Consider the following 19998-nt stretch of genomic DNA (forward strand, 5'->3'; position numbering starts at 1 on the left):
ATTATAAGGGGGGAAAATACCCCAGTATTGGTGGCCGATGATGAACCATTTTCCAGTGACTAAACTGAATTCCTTGTTGCATTTCCTGTAATTGCAGTCCGCGTTGCATGGGTGTGAGCACGTAGGGGAAACAAATTATTTTCTTAAGGGAATAAAAAGCCTGCAGACTTTTGAGTTCAAGCTGCTAGGTAAATCATTTCTTCTTTTTTTTTTAAGGAGAAGGCGGCAGCCCTGAGTTTTCCGTTTCCTCCTTGAAACAGAGATAAACATCTGCAAAAAGAAGTTTTGTCTTGCAGGTTCGGGGGGTCAGTCTGCATGATGGCCTGAGTGCCTTCCCATTCTTGCAGTCCTGTGATGTCTCTGCTTTTTAAGATGCTGTCTAGCATCTTAGGTCCGTATACCCTTTTTTTTTTGCTGTATAAGACTCACTTTTTCCCTCCTAAAAAGTAAGGGGAAATGTGTGTGTGTGTCTTATGGAGCGAATGCAGGCTGCGCAGCTATCCCAGAAGCCAAAACAGCAAGAGGGATTGCTGCTTTCACTGTGCAGCGATCACTCTTGCTGTTCTGGCTTCTGAGATTGAGAATATTTTTTTTCTTGTATTCCTCCTCCAAAAACTAGGTGCGTCTTGTGGTCTCGTGCGTCTTATAGAGCAAAAAATACGGTAGTTAAAGCTCTGGTTTTCCCAGTAGTGATGTATGGAAGTGAGAACTGGGCCATAAAGAAGGCTGATTGCTGAAGAATTGATGCTTTTGAATTATGGTGCTGGAGGAGACTCTTGAGAGTCCCATGGACTGCAAGAAGATCAAACCATTCTGAAGGAAATCAGCCCTGAGTGCTCACTGAAAGGACAGATCCTGAAGCTGAGGCTCCTAGACTTTGGCCACCTCATGAGAAGAGAAGACTCCCTGGAAAAGACCCTGATGTTGGGAAAGATGGAGGGCACAAGGAGAAGGGGATGACAGAGGATGAAGTGGTTGGGCAGTGTTCTCAAAGCTACCAGCATGAGTTTGACCAAACTGCGGAAGGCGGTGGAAGACAGGAGTGCCTGGCATCCTCTGGTCCAGGGGGTCACGAAGAGTCAGACACGATTAAACGACTAAACAACAACAAATTAGCAAAGGTTAGAATATAACAGATGATTCTATTGCTGAACTGGTCAAATAAGAGTCTTTGTAAGACAAGGGCCTTAGCTGGTCACTAGAGTGTCCTCATCAGCATCCCAAAGGAATAAGCTTGATTGCAAGAACTACAACTGATAGGTGGACCCTTGCTCCATCCCCTCACCTGTCTACTAGGTAGGAGAACAATAGCCAGTCAGGAAGCAAGCAGGAAGCCGGAGACACAGAGATCTGCTTGCTCCGTGCTGGGTCCCAAGCTGCAACTAATGGATTTGCAAGATCTGTTGCAGTGTTGATGCTGCGATCCCTTCCATCCTATGCTCAGGTTGTGTGTATGTGCAAATAAATGTCATAAAAGCAGCACAGACCAAAATGATCAAGGGTTTGGAGATGGTTGAGGGAGCTGAGTATGCCTGGGGAAAGAGGAGACAGAGGGAATATAGGAGAGCCATCTTCAAATATCCCATGGAAGAGGGAACAAGCTTGCTTTCTCCTGCTCTGGAGGGTTAGGGTTAGACCAGAACCATTGGATTCAAGTCAGAAGAAAAGAGATTCTGACTAAAGATCAGGAAGAACTTTCTGACATTAAAAGCTGTCCAACAGTGGTGGAGATTTTTAAGCAGAGGTTGGGTGGCCATCTGTCAGTGATGCTTTAGCTGAGATTCCTGCATAGAAGGGGGCTAGGCTAGATGTCCCTCAGAGTCCCCTCCAACTCTACTCTTCTATGATTCCATGAAATCTATAAAAATACAAATGCTATAAAAATATCAAATGCATACTGTACAAAAAAACATTCCACGTTATTCAGTATAAGACCACCTGATTGATTGATTGATTGATTGATTGATTGATTGATTGATTGATGCATTCATGCATTTCCCAAAATTTTAGTACATTTATCATACATTTACCATTACAGTTGTACCTCAGGTTAAGAACTTAATTCATTCTGGAGGTCTGTTCTTAACCTGAAACTATTCCTAACCTGACGTACCACTTTAGTTTTTTTCTTTAGGAAAAAGAAGACGAGCTTTCCAAGAGTTGGTCGGCGCAGAGATGCAAAGGTCTTTTTCTGCCTGTGCGTGCGGCTTTCGAGGGTTCTGCCTCTCCACCCTCCCTGACTCAACCCCCACCGAGTTTTGCATTTAGGAATCTCACCGGATTAGCAGCGAGTCGGCCCTGTCTCCTGCGAGGCCAGGATGCTGGCTTACGGGAACAGCAGCGAAGGACGGCCTGGTGTGATGCGAGGACAAGTGCCTCCCCCCGTCCAGATTGGCATGAGCGCCGGGGGCAGTGTTGGGAGCCCAATATTGACTAATTATTTAGCTGTGAATGGCAGCTGTGAACATTGTGTTCCTTGCGCATGGCTTCCTGCATTTATTGTGAGTCTAATTACAAAGGCAGGGGTTGGAGGGGGATAGGATCCTGCGCCTTCCTGCTCTGCTGTCAAGAGCTCTGGAGCTGCCCTGGCCAGCTGCGCAGAGAGGAGGAAAGGGCAGGCGATGGGGGGGGGGGAGAGGGCCACAACTTGTGGAATTCTCGAGTCAAATCTTTTTCATTAGGTTTGCAAATTTAAATCCAAACATTAAACATCAATGTCATCATTTAGAATTCCCTGAATCCTTTGACTCCCCTCCATGGTTACCATTATCAATCTTTTTCTAACTGCTTCTCTTATTTTCTCAAATAATCCATTTCAACTATAATTTTTTTTCAAATGCTTTATTCAGATTAAGAAGAAGTAACAAACAAATGGATTAACCAAAATAGCAATAAGAGTAATAATATGTGTTACATCACGTCACAGTACATTCTTCTTAAGTTTCCAATGACTTCCCGCCACTCCATCGTGTATCTACCACTTAATCTATCTAATACACTGTTAATTTTCATTATCTTTTGTTAATTTTGTCAATAATGCGTTTTCTTATAGTTATCCTTCATTACAAGCGTTACTCAAATCCTGCAAAAGTTTTTAGTTGTTTACAGTGTTCTCTTAAATACATTGCAAATTTCCCCCGTTCCTTCTTAAATTTCTTCTCTTCCTGGTTTCTGATTTTCCCGGTCAGTTTCACCATTTCATCTTCATCATCCATTCGTCTCTGGTTGGGACTTTTATCTTCTTTCCATCTCTGGGCCAGTAGTATCCGCACTGCTGTCGTTGCGTACATAAATAGTCGTTTCTGCTCCCTTGGTATTTCTGCACTTTAAATCCCTAATAAAAAAAAACCTCTGGTTTTTCCACAAACGCTATTTTAAACTTTCTTTAGCCGTGCTCCTTTTGTGCACGGATCCTTTGCGTTCCAGGTTTTGGGAGAAGCCAGCGAGGGAGCCTGTCCCCAGGTTGTGTCCCCTCCTGCTCTGGAGGGTTGGACTCGAACCCATGGCTCCAAGTTGAAAGAAAGGAGATTCTGGCTCAACATCAGGATGGACTTTTTGACAGTAAGAGCAGTTTGGCAGTGGAACAGACTCCTTTGGGAGGTGGTGGACTCTCCTTCCTTGGAGGTTTTTAAGCAGAGGTTGGATGGTTTGAAAAACAAAAGGTTCTGACCTCCTTTTTACTCCTTTGCCTAGTCCTCAGACCTTAGTTGGCACAAAAGAGTCTTTGAGAAAGAGTATTCTTGCAGAGTATTGCTGCTTTTATTCTTTAAAAGTCTTCTTCTCCAACCACGAGTGACAGCTTTTACACACACCAAACGCAACCAGCTTTCTACTATCCAACAAACTCACACCAGGAAACACTAACATTGACCACTCTATATATACAGGTACAATTTGGTGAAAGGTTGCATGAGTCATTGTAGGCCACTGACTTAGTTCTTTTAGCATTAAAGAAACAGCGGCCAATTTTTAGCCATGACAGGTCATCTGTCATGGGTGCTTCAGTTGAGATTCCTGCGTCTCAGGGCTTTGGACTAGATGACCATTGGTGTCCCTCCCAAGGCTATAATTTTATGAGTCTGCCTTGGGAGGTGGTGGACTCTCCTTCCTTGAAAGCTTTTCAGCAGAGGTTGGATGGCCATCTGTCATGGATGCTTTAGTTGAGATTCCTGCCTTGCAGGGGGTTGGTCTAGATGGCCTTCGGGGTCATTTTCAACTCTACAGTTCTATGCTCTCCCCCGTGATGATTGACTTCCTGACACCTGGGCTCCAATGTGTGACGCTGGGCTCTACGCAGCTTCACAAAGTGGTGCAAAATGAGCCAGGAGTTGGGTTCAGCTGAGATATTGCGCCAAACCGTAGTTGCGTGGCGAGTTCCCGCCCCCCACCAGGATAAATAAAGACACGAGACACCATAATTAAGGTTAATTGGGCGAATTAGGCCATAACTTTATTGAATTCAGGAATGAGAGGCATTGGCTTAGGCACTGGTCCTATCGACTATCCGGCTCCAGCCCATTTGCTGGAGACACGGGGAAGGGTTAACACTTTATCGGGGGAGTCTCCTGCAGAGGCACGTCGACTAGGAGCTCCCCCGGGTCACCGCTCTGGGGCGTGCCTTTGGCCCACACCTCCATAGACTTCGGACAGGGCCATGCCCCCCGGAGTCATTTAACGGACCACCCTTCGCTCACTGGGGGGAGGTGATGGCGTTCCTCCCCCCCCCACATCCTCTTAACCCCTTCTTACCAATGCCTACCGCCAATGCCGAAAATTTGTGAGGAGTTGCTACGAGGTAGGCGAAAAACCAAAAGGTCGGAAGTGGCTTTAGAGAAGTCTAAGCATGGCTTGGTTCCATGTTGATCTTGGAACTTGTCTGGTCTGCCTTGCAATCCGCCGACAAATCAGGTGCCGGAAACATTTTTTGAAGAGGATTTGCAAAGCATAGTGTAGGCCAGCATTGGCCAACGTGGTGCCCTACAAATGTTTGGGGCAGTGCACTGTCTAGGGCAGTGGTTCTCAACCTGTGGGTCCCCAGGTTCTCAACCTGTTGGACTAAACATCAGGAAGGACTTTCTGGCAGTAAGAGCTGTTTGACAGAGGAAGGCTCTCCCTCGGGAGGTTGTGGACCCTCCGTCCTTGGAGGTTTGTAAGTAGAGGCTGGATGGTCGTCTGCCACGAATGCTTTAGCTGAGATATAATAATAATATTAATAATAATAATAATAATAATAATAATAATAATAATAATAATAATTTATTTGTACCCTGCCCATCTGGCTGGGTTTCCCCAGCCACTCTGGGCTGCTTCCACAAAGACCAAAAATACACTAATATGTCATACATAAAAAACTTCCCTGAACAGGGCTGCCTTAAGATGTCTTCTAAAAGTCTGCTAGTTGTTGTTCTCTTTGACATCTGGTGGGAGGGCGTTCCACAGGGCGGGCGCCACTACCGAGAAGGCCCTCTGCCTGGTTCCCTGTAGCTTTGCTTCTCGCAGGGAGGGAACCGCCAGAAGGCCCTCGGCGCTGGATCTCAGTGTCCGGGCAGAACGATGGGGGTGGAGACTCTCCTTCAGGTATACTGGACTTAGGCTGTTTAGGGCTTTAAAGGTCAACCCCAACATGTTGAATTGTGCTGGGAGCCAATGTAGGTCTTTCAAGACTGGTGTTATATGGTCTCGGTGGCCACTCCCAGTCACCAGTCTAGCTGCCGCATTCTGGATTTGTTGTAGTTTCTAACCCTACCTTCCAAGGTAGCCCCACTTAGAGCGCATTGCAGTAGTCCAAGTGGGCGATAACTAGAGCATGTACCACTCTGGCGAGACAGTCTGCAGGCAGGGAGAGTCTCACCCTGCGTACCAGATGGAGCTGATAAACAGCTGCCCTGGATACAGAATTGACCTGCGCCTCCATGGACAGCTGTGAGTCCAAAATGACTCCCAGGCTGCGCACCTGGTCCTTCAGGGGCACAGTTACCCCATTCAGGACCAGGGAGTCCCCCACACCCACCTGCCCTCTGTCCCCCCAAAACTGTACTTTTGTCTTGTCAGGATTCAACCTCAATCTGTTAGCCGCCATCCATCCTCCAACTGCCTCCAGACACTCACACAGGACCTTCACTGCCTTCACTGGTTCTGATTTGAAAGAGAGGTAGAGCTGGGTATCATCTGCATATTAATGGACACCCAGTCCAAACCCCCTGATGATCTCTCCCAGCTTCTTGCATTGCAGAGGGTTGGACTAGATGATACTTGGGGGTCCCTTCCAATTCTCTGATTCTATGATTCCCTGACTAGATGGGCCATTGACCTGATGCACTGGCTTCTTAGGTTCTTAAGGTGAGCACGCTTGCCTCGATGAGTCCTGGGTTCAAATTCCCGCCTCCGCCACGGACGAATACTGAGGTTTTGAATGAGGTTTGTGCGCTCTCTCTCTCTCTCTCTCATTTGCAAATCTGCAGTGATGCCCATGATCCGCTGCGCAAGGTTGTTGTGAGGGCAACTGCATTCGGGACTGCGGAAATGTTATTGATTGATTTTCCAGCGCAGGCTCAGAGAGGGGTGCAGTAGCCTGGCCTCAGAGAACACGTCTCATTGCAAACATGCAAGCACGCAGTAAAAATCTGTAGAAATCATGCATTCCAAAGCAAAACATCCATGAGTTATATTTGGAAGAATTTGAAGGTAAAGACACACAAACACACAGACCGGAATAAAGTAGTGCACTTGCAAAACAAATTGTGTGCCAGGTTGTAGGTGCTCAAAGCTCTCCTGGCAACACTAAATAAGAAACACACAGTTTGGTATTGTTTGTTTGTTATTATGGTATGTATTTTTGTAGTTTTATGTTGTAAACCGCCCTGTGATCTTCGGATGAAGGGCAGTACAGAAATTTTAATAATAATAATAATAATGATGATGATGATGATGATGATGATGATGATGAAACACACAAAGAAAGTAAAATTGTTAACTGAACAAATCATTTTTGAGAGGTTTTGGACTGGCTCGCATGGAGTCAGCTGGGGTGGGACGGGACATGCCCCATTGCTTTGGGGGACTGAATCTGATGTTTGTTTGTCCCTCCCCCACCCCAAAACCGGTATGTGTCTCTCTGCTTCTTCCCGACTCAGCTAAATATTTTTCCCCAGATTATTTCTTAATGCATGTTTCTGTCCCCCACCTTCTCATGACCATATCCCACTCAGGGCAGCTTTCAACAATTTAAAGGGACAATGCAATAAACTACGTCTTAGCAACAATAATATGAATATAGAAAAACATGGAAGAAATAAATGACACCACACTTAAAATCCATTTAAAAGACCAGTCACAAAATTAAAATACGCCTGCTTCTTGGGAGAAAAGCAATGGCAAATCTAGACAGCATCTTAAAAAGCAGAGACATCACCTTGCCAACAAAGGTCTGTATCATTAAAGCTATGGTTTTCCCAGTAGTGATGTATGGAAGTGAGAGCTGGACCATAAAGAAGGCTGATCGCCAAAGAATTGATGCTTTTGAATTATGGTGCTGGAGGAGACTCTTGAGAGTCCCATGGACTGCAAGAAGATCAAACCTATCCATTGTGAAGGAAATCAGCCCTGAGTGCTCACTGGAAGGACAGATCCTGAAGCTGAGGCTCCAAGACTTTGGCCACCTCCTGAGAAGAGAAGACTCCCTGGAAAAGACCCTGATGTTGGAAAAGATGGAGGGCACAAGGAGAAGGGGACGACAGAGGATGAGATGGTGGGACAGTGTTCTCGAAGCTACCAGCATGAGTTTGACCAAACTGCGGGAGGCAGTGGAAGACAGGAGTGCCTGGCGTACTCTGGTCCAGGGGGTCACGAAGAGTCGGACACGACTAAATACCACCAACAAGCAGAGGTTGGATGGTCGCCGGTCAGAGATGCATAAGGAACTTCAACCCATGGCAGCTTGGCTGATCCCCTTTTCCTCCACCCATTGCCTCTTCCGACTCTACTGTATGGCAGGTATTTCCCTTGCAAAGCCCCCTGCACATCAAAGGCAGTTAACCTTTGGCCCTGCAGATGTTGCTGGACAGGCTAAATACCTCTCACAACACATCACGCCTTTTAATGGCCCTATTGAATTCTCAGTCAGGGCAGTGATAGGTTTAGATTGCTCCCACCACCTCAATACTTGCTAGTAGGTGAAATGAGAACCCCAGCCCTGGTCTGTTGCGCTGGACCACAAAACTAGGAGGTGTGGAGGAAGGAATGCACCCTGTTTTAGGGCCTGATCTTCAGCGTGTGACACCAGACAACTTTGGGGTAAGAACACATGGGAAGCGAGCCTCGGTTTTTTAGTAGGCATTCAACCTGTTCACTGGGGTGGGCTAGGAATTTCTTCCAGGCAGCCAGACAGAGACGATTCAAACTGGAAGAACGTCAGACTTCCTTTTATTTCTGACAGCGTGCTGAAGGTTACAGGCCAGTGGACAGGAGAGCGTTTAAAAACGGAGACTTCGATGATGATCCTTGCACTGCAGCGGGTTGGACTAGATGACCCTTAGGGTCCCTTTGAACTCTACGCTGCTGTTTTGCCCTCCGTTGGCCACCACTTGCGCCCTGCATGCCCAGGATGCTGAAGAAGAGGTCCGCATGCGTCCGCCGTCAGGCAAATCCCACCCCGTCATCCGGAACGGGTTGCGTGAGCCAGGTTCCTGCTTATGTGCTTAATGAGAGAGAGGTACAAATAGTCAGGGGAGCTGGCGAAAAGGAGAGAAGCGCGGCTCGTAGTGTTTCCAGAGCAACCAGCAGCACCGGAGAGAGCGGCTCAGCATCCGATCTCATTATCGGCACAGCTGTGCGGATCGCATGTTCTTTCCTCCGGGCGCATGCACGGAACGGTGCACGGGGCTGCAATGCGGCTGGAGCCGTCGACACACATGTCACCACGGATCGCCACAGTCCCCAAAGGGTTGACAGGCTTCCCCCTTAGAAAGGATGGGGTCCCTTCTGTTGAAAGGCAGGAGGTTGTTTGGTATTTTGCTCTCGTATAGTTCGGCTGCCAGAGAAAGTGGCCATTTGCACATAAAAAGAACATCTGCAGGATCAGGCCAACGGCCCATCTAGTCCAGCATCCTGGTCTCACAGGGGCCAACCAAATGCCTCAATAGGAAACCCACAAGCAGGATTCGAACCCAAGAGCAACTCTCCCCTCCTGTGGTCTCCAGCATTGCTGCCTCTGTGTGGAGTCAGAGCAGATTCATCGTGACTAGTAGCCACTGAGAGCCCTCTCCTCCTCCGTGGATTTCTTGAATCCTCTTTCAATCCAAGTTGGTGGCCATCGCTGCCTCCTGTGGCAGGGAGTTCCACAGTTTAACTATGCACTGCATGAAGAAGGGCTTCATTTTCTCTATAATAATAATAATAATTTATTATTTATACCCCGCCCATCTGGCTTGGTTTCCCCAGCCGCTCTGGGCGGCTTCCAATAAAATGTTAAAATACAGTAATGCATCCAGTCTTAAAAGCTTCCCTAAACAGGGCTGCCTTCAGATGTCTTCTAAAAGTCTGGTAGTTTCTTTCCTTGACTTCTGATGGGAGGGTGTTCCACAGGGAGGGCACCACTACCGAGAAAGCCCTCTGCCTGGTTCCCTGTAACTCCGCTTCTTGCAGTGAGGGAACTGCCAAAAGGCCCTCGGAGCTGGACCTCAGTGTCCGGGCAGAACAATGGGGGTGGAGACGCTCCTTTGGGTATACTCGGCAGAGGCCATTTGGGCTTTAAAGGTCAGCACCAGCACTTTGAATTGTGCTCGGAAACATACTGGGATCCAATGTAGGTCTTTTAAGATTGGTGTTATGTGGTCTTGGCGGACTCTCCCAGTCACCAGTCTAGCTCCCACATTCTGGATTAATTGCAGTTTCCGTGTCACCTTCAAAGGTAGCCCCACATAGAGCACATTGCAGTAGTCCAAGTGGGAGATAACCAGAGCATGCACCACTCTGGCGAGACAGTCCGCGGGCAGGGAGAGTCTCATCCTGCGTACCAGATGGAGCTGGTAGACAGCTGCCCTGGACACAGAATTGCCCTGCGCCTCCATGGGCAGCTGTGAGTCCAAAATGACTCCCAGGCTGCACACCTGGTCCTTCAGGGGCACAGTTATCCCATTCAGGACCAGGGAATCCTCCACACCTGCCCACTTCCTGTCCCCCAAAAACAGTACTTCTGTATTGTCAGGATTCAACCTCAATCTGTTAGCCGCCATCCATCTTCCAACCACCTCCAGACACTCACACAGGACCTTCATCGCCTTCACTGGTTCTGATTTGAAAAAGAGGTAGAGCTGGGTATCATCTGTTCTGAATCTTCCAACATTGATCTTCCTTGGTTGTCCATGAGTTCTAGTGTTAGGAGAGAGGGAGGAAAACCTTTTTTCTGTCCACTTCCCCCATGTCAGGCATCATTTAATAAACTTCTACTGTGTTTCCTCTTCCTCTACCTTTTCACTAAAGTTAATAAGAGTAATAGTAATACAGCAACTCTTCATTGCCTGGAGAAGGAGATAGAGAGGGTGTTTAAATGGGAATAGAAACTGCAGCTTGCTGTACAAATGTAAGATGCCCACTCGTTGCCTTATCCACTTTTGCTTCTGGGTTAGCGAACCAATATCATGTGACGCTTGGAAATTTATTATTATTATTATTATTATTATTATTATTATTATTATTATTATTGACCCAGTCACTCTGGGTGGCTTCCAACTTATATAAATGTGGCCCACACCTCTGGGTAGGAATCCAGATTTTAATTGATTGAGGGAATTTGTTTATCTATACACATTTGTATACCATTTAGTATTTCACAAATGGGTGTTGCTGTCGATAGGAACAAATATATTGTGTGAAGAAAGGAAACATAAAATTATCTCCACTTTGGACACTGTCCGGCCGCTTTTAATAAAGACGAAGGGAGGAAGGGGCCTTTTTTTTGCATCAAATGAAGATTTCCAAAAAGGAAGGAGAGAGTGAGAGAGAGAGAGAGAGAGAGAGAGAGAGAGAGAGAGAGAGAAAGAAAGAAAGAAAGAAAGAAAGAAAGAAAGAAAGAAAGAAAGAAAGAAAAATACAGTTCCAGATTTGACTAAGAGGACATCAGGGGGACTGGGCTGATGAGTCAATAAATGCATGGCCTTTGGGAGAAGTGAGGAAAAGAGACAACTCAACAAGATCCATCTTTAGCTGTCAAAACATTCCCTGGCGCTCAACGGCTTATCTGAGCGCACTGCTGCCCCTCTGCCTGCAGCGCAAGGGGGGGGGGTGGTGGAGGCAGCTGCAAATGAACTGATCTCAATAATTGGTCAAGAAATTGCTGGCAGGGACTAGGCATGCGCAGGGTGGCAGAGGTGGCGCCTAGTCCAGCTTTGGCCGAAGAAGCCGAGGTTACGGTACGTTCCTGCTCGTCTATACGCTGCCATTTGGCCGAAAAAGGCTCCCAGCAAAGGAAATCCCCTGTGCTGCAAAACAGACGACTCTGAACCATCGCAGGCAACACGCGCCTAATAATGTTCTAACAAAACATTTGTAACATGTGCTATTTCACAATTCACCAACCGAAACCATGTAACGTAGTCACAAATAAAAGAAGTCAATCAAGGCAGCATGAACAAAATTAGAAAATGTCGTCCATCAGTATCAAAGAGGCAAACAAGCCTTTCAACAGTCACCATCCTGTAACCATGTGGTAATGGAACAGTTTTTTTCCGGATGATGAACTGTTTCAATAGTAACTCTTCATCAGCTGGCGATGATGTATTGGATCTAGATCAAGGGAAGTAATAGTGCCACTGTATTCTGCTCTGGTCAGACCTCACCTGGAGTACTGTGTCCAGTTCTGGGCACACAGTTCAAGAAGGACACTGACAAACTGGAACGTGTCCAGAGGAGGGCAACCAAAATGGTCCAAGGCCTGGAAACGATGCCTTATGAGGAACGGCTAAGGGAGCTGGGCATGTTTAGCCTGGAGAAGAGGAGGTTAAGGGGTGATATGATAGCCATGTTCAAATATATAAAAGGATGTCACATAGAGGAGGGAGAAAGGTTGTTTTCTGCTGCTCCAGAGAAGCGGACACGGAGCAATGGCTCCAAACTACAAGAAAGAAGATTCCACCTAAACATTAGGAAGAACTTCCTGACAGTAAAAGCTGTTTGACAGTGGAATTTGCTGCCAAGGAGTGTGGTGGAGTCTCCTTCTTTGGAGGTCTTTAAGCAGAGGCTTGACAACCATATGTCAGGAGTGCTCTGATGGTGTTTCCTGCTTGGCAGGGGGTTGGACTCGATGGCCCTTGTGGTCTCTTCCAACTCTACGATTCTATGATTCTATGATGTAAAATAAAATCCATTACATTCAAATATAATATGAGATAAACAGGTACATGCAGTTTCAAAACAAACACTGCAAATACGGTTGGTTGGTTGGTTGGTTGGTTGGTTGCTTGGTTGCTTGGTTCCTTGGTTGGTTGGCTGACATCCATCTGTCTCTGGAGACAATGGAGCATTGCACCTTTGGGGTGAAGTTAAAATGTTGGAGATTTGCAGCGCCTGCTGTGGCTGTAGAGACCGATAAGGGAGAGACATGATTCAGCTAGGTAGCTGTGTTGGTCTGACACGGTAAAGGTAAAAGTAAAGGGACCCCTGACCATTAGGTCCAGTCATGGCCGATTCTGGGGTTGTGGCGCTCATCTCTCTTTACTGGCTGAGGGAGCCGGCGTACAGCTTCCAGGTCATGTGGCCAGCATGACTAAGCCGCTTCTGGCGAACCAGAGCTGCGCACGGAAATGCCATTTACCTTCCCGCCGGAGCGGTACCTATTTACCTACTTGCACTTTGGCGTGCTTTCGAACTGCTAGGTTGGCAGGAGCAGGGACCGAGCAACGGGAGCTCACCCCATCGCGGGGATTTGATTGGCAAGTCCTAGGCTCTGTGGTTTAACCAACAGCGTCACCCACGTCCCTTAGTCTGACACAGTAGAAATATATATATATATAAATTATTTTTCCAGTAGCACCTTAGAGACCAACTAAATTTGTTCTTGGTATGGGCTTTCATGAGCATACACACTTCTTCAGATACGCTGAATGACTCCCAGGCTAAGCACCTGGTCCTTTTGGGGCACAATTACCCCATTCAGGACCAGGGAGTCATCTTAATTTGGCAGCCTTCATGTCACGTTTGCAGACATCTTTGTAGCGCAGAGTTGGTGTGCCAACAGGCCTGGCGCCTGCAGCCAGTTCTCCACGGAGCATGTGCAGAGGGTCATGTCCAATCCTGGCATCTGTTGTGTTGTGTGCATGTTTAAGGGGGCACGTTTCACATAGGAGAGGGCAAGCCAGTGCAGAAGGCTGAGCAGGTAGAGGAAACAACATTTTGTGGATTTGGGGGGGGGGAGAGATTTCCTGAGACTTTGCAGGCAGCATAGGTGGTACTGGTAAGCACTGAACATTGACCATCCTTCCTCCAGTTTGCATTTCCCGTCTTCCTGTTCAAACAATGTCTAGAAAAAGCAGCAGCTTCTCCCCATCTTTGGTTATTCCTAGAAACAAATGTGTTTGGTTTGGGTTATTTTTTTACACCGACAGATGTTTCTGAAGACAATGTTTGCTGTGATCTGCCGGCCAGCAAGGCAAAGAATGAACGAGCCTGTGTCCTTATTTTCCTCCCCTTCACTTGTACGGAAAATAGGGAATCAACTTTGCACGGAGGAAGGGAGGGAGAGCACCAAGGTGCCCAATAAATACCAGGCAGAGGTGGGATTCGAACTCAGGGCCTCCGGATCCCAACGCTTCGTCTGCGGGGCTGCCCTTGCACTCAAAGGCACAGCCTCGGTTCGGTTGCCCGAAGCGTTGGGACTTTGCCAAGAAACTTCCGAGGGTGCCGGCCAAACGGGAAATCATTTTTATAAGTACATTGGATGAGATAAATGATAATATGCCTGACAGGCTCTTGGCTTGGCCTTCTCCCCCTTGTGCGGAGTGTGGAACTTGGCAGAGCCGCTGCCTTCAAAAAAAAGAAGACGACGTTATTGTGGATTGTTCCCTGGCAGGGAGACGTGTGAGCGTCTCCGGTGGGGATGAAGCCCTTTCTGTCATTAGAGGCTTAAGTCACATTTGCAGGGCTGGGTTATCCGTAAGGCAGAGTAAGCCCCAGCGTGTGTTTCCCTGGGCAGAGGAAGAATGGGCTAATCCTGCGCCCACCCTCCATCCAGCTGAGTGCCTGGCAGCTGCTCAGAGAGTGCTGAGGCTCCTTCAGAGGCTGCCAGGGGACGGTTTCACTGTATCATCGAACTGTAGAGTTGCAAGGGACCCTGAGGGTCATCCAGCCCAACCCCCTTCTGGCAGTTTGGTCTCTCTCTTGTTCATTCATTTCACACACTGCTTGGTTGTAGAAACGAAACAGAACTCAAAGCAGATTACAGAGAGAGAGAGAGAGAGAGAGAGAGAGAGAGAGAGAGAGAGGCAATCATCAGTGAGAAAATTAGTGGTTATAATTCAAGGCTTCTGAAAACTTAAAATAACAGTAGACTAAAAGCAGATTGTGGGACGCGGGTGGCACTGTGGGTTAAACCACAGAGTCTAGGGCTTGCCGATCAGAAGGTCAGCGGTTCGAATCACTGCGACGGGGTGAGCTCCCATTGCTCGGTCTCTGCTCCTGCCAACCTAGCAGTTCGAAAGCACATCAAAGTGCAAGTAGATAACTAGGTACCACTCTGGCGGGAAGGTAAACGGCATTTCCGTGCGCTGCTCTGGTTCGCCAGAAGTGGCTTAGTCATGCTGGCCACATGACCCAGAAGCTGTACGCTGGCTCCCTTGGCCAGTAAAGCGAGATGAGCGCCACAACCCCAAAGTCGGCCACGACTGGACCTACTGGTCAGGGGTCCCTTTACCCTTTACCTTTAAAAGCAGATTAAAGCTCGTGTCAGCTTTCTGGGAAGGCTGCTCTAGACAAGGATGTTTCCGTCTGGCACCGAAAGGAGAGCAGTAGTGAAGGAGCCTGCCTGGTGTCAAGAGGCAGGGAGTTCCAAAGTTATATGTGCTGCTACACCAAAAGACTGAGCACATATAGATGCAGATGTAAACTAAAGAGACGCCCACCACCACACAAAAGCAGTCTGGGGGTGTCCAACATTAGGGACCCCCTGCCCTTATATCCTTCCCCCCCCCTAATTTACATTTTAGAATATTCATTTAAATTAAAATATCAGTGACCTCCCTTCTTCTCTTTCCATGGTTCAATTTGCATTCCATAAATCCCTGCACATTTTACATAAACTAAACCATTCAGTATTCCATGATTACAGTGGTACCTCGGGTTAAGTACTTAATTCGTTTGGGAGGTCCATTCTTAACCTGAAACTGTTCTTAACCTGAAGCACCACTTTAGCTAATGGGGCCTCCTGCTGCCGCCGCGCCGCCGGAGCACAACTTCTGTTCTCATCCTGAAGCAAAGTTCTTAACCTGAGGTAATATTTCCTGGTTAGCGGAGTCTGTAACCTGAAGCGTATGTAACCCGAGGTATCACTGTACATCCATCCAAGCTTATTTACACTGTTGAATTTATCTTAATGCTGCCCACGTTTTCAAATATACACAGTTTCCTCCCATATAATCAATAAATGTTTCCCAATCTTCTTTAAAGGTACGTTCTTCTTGTTCTCTTATTCTATATGTTAGGTTTGCAAGCTGCGAATATTCCATCAGTTTGAATATCCCATCATTCTTCTTTAATTGGGACCTCACTCGTTTTCCATTTGGGGGCTAGCAAAACACGACCTGCCCTTATATCCTGACTCCTCCCACCCGCTTTTCCAAGTCCCAGAAACCATCCGAGTTGCATCCTGGATTATTGTAACTCGCTCTACATGGGGCTGCCCTTGAGACTAACCCAGAAACTCCAGCGGGTGCAGAATGCCGTGGTGAGGCTCCTTATGGGGTCCTTGCCGCAGGATCAAATTCACCCGGTGCTATACCAGCTGCACTGGCTCTCGGTGGAGTACAGGATCAGGTTCAAGGTGCTGGTTTTAACCTTTAAAGCCCTAGGACCCGCATACCTACAGGACCGCCTCTCCTGGTATGCCCCACGGAGGACCTTATGGTCTTCAAATAAAAACATCTTGGAGATCCCGGGCCACAGGGAGGTTAGGCTGGCCTCAACCAGAGCCAGGGCTTTCTCGGCCGTGGCCCTGATCTGGTGGAACGCTCTGTCCCAAGAGACTAGGGCCCTGCGGGACTTGACATCTTTCGGCAGGGCCTGCAAGACAGAGCTGTTCCACCAGTCCTTTGGCCATGGCACAGTCTGACCCCCTCTCTCCTTCTGTAATCCTCACAGAATTCTAGCCCAATGGTTACCATCAATTTGATTTGAACTGATTTTATAATGAATTGATTTTAGAATTCTGTATTATTTTTCTGTTGTTAGCCGCTCTGAGCCTGGCTTCGGCTAGGGAGGGTGGGATATAAATAAAATATTATTATTATTATTATTATTATTATGTTGTTGTTGTTGTTGTTGTTGTTGTTGTTGTTGTTGTTGTTGTTATTATTATTATTATTATTATTATCCTTGCCCGTCTCCAAACTCCCAAGCTAGCTGGGACTGGTATGGAGTCATGCTAGGTGCTGTGAGAAGAGGGCAACCTGGGTGTATCAGGTAGAAAGCAGGGAGCATACAGGGCAGGGTCTGGGACACCATTTCATGGAATCTTAGGCTTGCAGAGTTGGAAGGGACCCAAGGGTCATCTAGTCCAACCCCCTGAAAGGCAGGAATGTTTTGCCCAGCGTGGGGCTCCAACCCGTGATCCTGAGATTAAGAGTCTCATGCTCTACTGGCTGGACTATCCTGAGTTCTGTTCCAAGCCACACTAATACCGAAAGCCATCTTCCTCAAAAACAACCTTGCAAATATGATGCGCCTCTGAACAAGCGGGAGGCAAAGGGGGGGGGGGACACACACACAAAAAAGGGGGGAAAGTAAATATCAGCAAGGGATGTTTTTTGGCAGCTTTTCAGTTCTAAATTGAGCTAATTCTACCTTCTGAAAGGAAGATAATTTCCATGTTTCTTTGGTTGAGAACACATAATTGAAGTTATTTTCCTTCCAAGAAAGGAGCCTCTGGAACATCGTTTGCAAATGGACAGGAAAAAATGAATGTATCTGGCGCTGCCTGAGCCGCGGGGCATTCATTGCGGCGCAGTTTCTGAACGCGGCTGTCACTTCCCCCAAGGTGTTTATCACTGGCTCAGGTGTCTTCCTCCCCCTCTCCTTCCTCCGGCCCCCCTCTTTTCGAAGGGAGAGCGAGGAGGGCTGATCCGAAAGCGAATGGCGCTAAACCAAATGAGCCGTGGGAAAGTGGAAGCCGGATTGTTATCAGGAAGGTTCAGAGTGGAAAGAAGAAAACTCGAGGATCTCTTAAATTGACCAGCGCTTTTGGGGGGAGGTGGTCCTTGGCTTGTGGATTCCTCCTTAAAACCGGCATCTCAAAAGCCAAATGTTAACAAAAGTGCTGAAATAGAAGAGATTGTGGTTGTAAGAGTTAATATCAATATTATTATTAATAATAATTTATTTATACCCCGCCCTTCCCGGTTCAAAAACCGGGCTCAGGGTGGCTAACAACCAATTTAAAAAACTTTAAAACACTTAATTATAAAATACAGTATAAAAACATGAATAACAATAAAATTCAAAAATCTATTAGATAATCCCCAAGGCTAGCTGGCTGAATTGGTTCTACTTGGGCCAGTGAGGAGGCCAGGGGAGAATTAGCTGTGGTGTCTCAGAGCGGGTGATCTTCATAAAAGGGGAGGGGGAGGGAAGGAAGGGAAATAAAAGATCAGGCTAAATTCAGATTGAAAGCCAGGCGGATTAGCTCTGTCTTACAGGTCCTGCGGAAGGAGGTTAAATCCTGCAGGGCCCTGGTCTCATGGGACAGAGCATTCCACCAGGTCGGAGCCATCACAGAGAAGGCCCTGGCCCTGGGGGAGGATAATCTGACTTCCTTAGGAATCTCTAAACTATGATTATTCATGGACCTTAAGGTCCTCTGCGGGGCAGACCAGGAGAGGCAGTCCCGTAAATATGAGGGCCCTAAGACACAAAGGACTTCATGCACTTCCAGAGTGGATTATTGCGATCTCTTTTGCTCATTTTGGTTTTTAAAGCCCCAAACGGCTCAGGCCCCAAATACCGAAAAGGCTTCCTCCTCATCGCAGCCTCCTGTGGGAGTGAGTTCCACAGTTTAACTCTGCTCTGTGTGGAGAAGTCTTTCCTTTTATCTTTGAAGCTGGAAGGTGTGCAGCCAAGATGATCAAAGGTCAGGAAACCAAGCCTTCTGAGGAACGGTTGAAGGAGCTGGGGGTGTTTAGCCTGGAAAAGAGGAGACTGAGAGGAGATAAGAGAGCCATCTTCAAATATCTGAAGGGCTGCCCCGTGGATGATGGAGGAAGCTTGTTTTCTCCTGTTCTGGAGAACCAAGGGCTTCAAGTTACAAGAAAGGAGATTCTGACTAAACCCAGGGAAGGACTTTCTGACAGTAAAAGCTGTTTGGCATAGGAACGGTCTCCCTCTGGAGATGGTGGACTCTCCTTACTTGTAGATTTTTAAGCAGAGGGTAAAGGTAAAGGACCCCTGGACAGTTAAGTCCAGTCAAAGGCGACTCTGGGGTTGCGGAGCTCATCTTGCTTTCAGGCCGAGGGAGCCGGCGTTTGTCCACAGACAGCTTTCTGGGTCATGTGGCCAGCAGGACTAAACCGCTTCTGGTGCAACAGGACACCATGATGGAAACCAGGGCATACAGAAACACTGTTTACCTTCCTGCCAGATCAGTACCTATTTATCTACTTGCACTGGTGTGCTTTTGAACTGCTAGATTTGCAGGAGCTGGGACAGAGCAACGGAGCTCACCCCGTTGCGGGGATTCGAACCGCCAACCTTCCGATCGCAAGCCCAAGGGGCTCAGTGATTTAGACTGCAGTGCCACCCGCTCCCTAGTGCAGAGGTTGGATGGCTTTAGCTGAGATTCCTGCATTGAGCCTTCAGGTCCCTTCGAACTCTTAAGATTCGGTGATTCCCTAGAGACCCTCCCAGCTGGTGAGATTGGCAGAGGGGCCCCTCTTGAGAGTCCCCGCACCCTCAAAGGTTTGGGGTAACGGAGACCCAGGCGGAGAGGACCTGCTCTTCTCTGCCAGACAGAGAGGACCATGATAATGTCCATTTTATGCAGTGAAGAGGAACTGTGGGCAAATGTCGGTTAATGCCCAGTGGTTGCCATTAATTTGATTTTGAATTGATTTTAGAATGCATGCCAATTAATTGATTGTGATTTTATGTAAACTGTGTTACTTTTGTTGTTAGCCGCTCTGAGCCCGGCTTCGGCTTGGGAGGGTGGGATATATATAAAATTTCTGTATTATTATTTATTATATGCTGCCCTGTGATCCCATGGGATGAAGGGCAGTTTAGAAATGACAGTGATGATGATGATGATGATGATGATGATGATGATAGGATATCACAGAGTTGTCGGGGGGTTTTAAGGAAAATCTCACACATCGTCTAAAATCTGTTTGCTGCTAGTATGAAGAGACCCGCACTTACAAGCAAGCGCAGTTTGGGCGTGGGGAAAAGCTTTCAGCTCCTAAATGGTGATCGTAATAAGTGCACACAAAGAAATGTTTTCGCCGTTGTTAAATCACGATAAAATACAAGAACAGCAATGCCGAAGGGGAGATTTCCCAAAATGTTGCCTGTGTACAGGCATTTCTTATTTTAAAAAAATCTTTAAATTCCCTCACCCAATTTTGTACCAAACTATGCGAAAAAGTCACATTATGCAAATTGGGACTAGATTGATGTAGATTTGGTTCCAACTGCACACATTCTGAGCACTGCAGAGCTCTTTGGCCGGGGGAGGGGGGGAGCCTGAGTGCAGGGAACATGCAAATCAGCTGGTTTTAGTATAATTGAAAGTATTGCCCTTAAGAT

The 19998-nt window shown here is 47.3% G+C and overlaps 1 protein-coding gene and 1 long non-coding RNA gene across 4 annotated transcripts in view; both read left to right on the forward strand.

Annotated features, from left to right (window-relative positions):
• LOC307217245 overlaps positions 1-19998 on the forward strand; it is a 340344-nt gene that overhangs the window by 256382 nt on the left and 63964 nt on the right. The window lies entirely within an intron of this gene.
• Positions 1-19998, forward strand: part of LPP (LIM domain containing preferred translocation partner in lipoma) — a 289890-nt gene that overhangs the window by 205928 nt on the left and 63964 nt on the right. The window lies entirely within an intron of this gene.

Source organism: Podarcis cretensis, assembly GCF_951804945.1.
Source record: "Podarcis cretensis genome assembly, chromosome: 5".
NCBI lineage: Eukaryota > Metazoa > Chordata > Lepidosauria > Squamata > Lacertidae > Podarcis > Podarcis cretensis.